Here is a 2,261-nt window from a genome sequence, read left to right on the forward strand (position 1 = left end):
AACCGCATCCTCTGTGATGCTCAGGACACGCCACCTAATGGTCATCTCGGTCGTGAAAAAACGTACAACTCTGTGAGTCACCACTATTGGTGGTCCAAGCTGTATAAATGGACAAGCACCTATGTGCGCACGTGTGAGACGTGTTAACGGGTGAAACCCTCCCTAAATGCGGCTGTGCCACTGGCCAGCTTACCGGTACCCACTGGGTGCTGGCAGTCCATGGGTTTGGACTTTGTGTTTGGCCTGCCGAAATATTCGGCGGACAATACGGGTTTCGTGATATTTCTTGACCGGTTAAGCAAGATGGCTCATTTCGCGGCGGTGCCAGACACCATCGACGAGTTCGTTCCAGCAACGCTGTTCATGGATCGTGTTTTCTGACAGCACGGACTCCCAGAGTCGATTGTCTCTGATAGAGACCCCCGTTTCACAAGAATCTTTTGGTCAACTATCTTCAAGGTGTTCGGCACCAAGTTGGATATGTCGACAGCGAATTATCCGTAGACCGATGGGTAAACCGAAAGGGTGAATCGCGTCATCGAAGACGTTCTTCGCAGCGTGCGCGCTGAGACGCCGAGGCGCTGGAGCGCCATGTTGCCACTCGCAGAGTTTGCGCTGAACAATGCAGTGCATTCGTCTACCGGCTACACGCCGTTCAACGTGAACGGGTGGTTCACCCTCGCGTTCCACTGACGCCGCCATCCCATGGCTCAGGGCTTGGTGGGGGAGGAATAGCCGAACGGCTAGCTGATGTCAGCCCCTCACCATCCGAAAAGAAGTCGATGAATTCTTGTCTACCAGACTGAGTGTCCTACGACACGTTCGCGATGCGATTGTTGAAAGCCAAGATCTGCTGAAAGAATATGCAGATGAAAAAGGAAGAGGCAAAGTGGAAAGCTATAAGGTCAGGGACTTGGTTTTATTAAATTCAAAAAACCTGCCTAGAATTGCAGCCTCTGCTATCTTCCGGACGAAGCTTCGTCCACGGTGAACGCGGAGGCGTTAGCGCCGGAGCGGATCCTACGGGCCCGCGGTCGACCAGAAGTTGAACCAGCAACTGGTTCTGAGCACGGAGAGCAGCGACCTCCATGTCTTATGGCTCCAAGTTCTCCACCATCGCATGCAGCGACGCATTCGTCTGCACCACGGCTAGGAGTCGCTCGGACAGAGAGCGGTAATCCTCAAGGCAAGGCAGCCGACGCACGACGTGCTTTAAATCGTCAGGAGCGTCCGCACAGCGATGTGCTACTTCAGCATGACGCTCAGCGAAGCTCCGATTACGAAGGACCTCGTCTTCAAGGGCTCGGGAGCATCACGAGTCACCGGACGGCGGTCGATCGGTCGTCACCGCTCGCCACCAACTCTTCTAGATGAGAACGGTGACGTCCACTATCATGTGAAACGTCTTGTTGGGCGACGTCGTCACCAGGGTCACTTCCAATATCTGGTGAAGTGACGGGGATATCACGAATCCAAAAACTCGTGGGAGTTTGAGGCGCCACTTCGGCAGGGTTGCCCAGTCGCCGTGGACGCTTTTGATCGGAAAGATCGGGACTCCCGCATCATCAGACGCTCCGCGCTTCCCGGCAATAGCCAGGGAAGGAGAAGGGTCATGAGCTGAGCTCAAGCAGTGGCCCTGAGCTGTTGCGGTCGAGGACATAGAGCTCGCGGGAGCATAAAGGGGTTAACCCATACGTCGCAGGGCGACAATCTGAAAGGCGTGCCTTGAGCTGGGCAAACTCAAAGCGGAGGTGTCGCTCCACACGCACGTCCACTTCCTTGTGGCTCAACTTTAAGTTATACAGTAAGGAAATCCTCCGGTACCGTTGCGCCCATCGCTCAAAGAGCGCCTCGTCATCTGTAGCGCTTTCGCCAGGGGCGAGCACTACAGGTATTGTCCGCATTGCGGGTACACAAGAACCACCTCGCTGAGCACTTAGACGACTGCGATAAACTTCTAACGAAATTTCTTGTGGGACCAAAAAAGGAGCTCGAAGAGCTTTTCGTGTGGCAAGTTCATCATCCGTTCTCGCCGGGTGCCGGATGATGTGGACGCGTAACGATCGAGTTACAACGTCCTTTGCTTCCGAAGCGGGATCTGCAGGGCGGAAGCCATATTACAAACGAGGGTCAATGACCGACCGTGGATGGGCGCTCTTTAGAGCCGACTTATGGGCAGCTTCAAGCTGCCGCCTCTGCTCCTCGTCGAGGTCATTGGTGATTACACCACGTTCCTCAGTTGACGAGAAGTCAGGGAACGG

The sequence above is a fragment of the Plasmopara halstedii genome (genome assembly GCF_900000015.1).
Source record: "Plasmopara halstedii genome assembly, contig: Scaffold_3120, whole genome shotgun sequence".
Lineage (NCBI taxonomy): Eukaryota > Oomycota > Peronosporomycetes > Peronosporales > Peronosporaceae > Plasmopara > Plasmopara halstedii.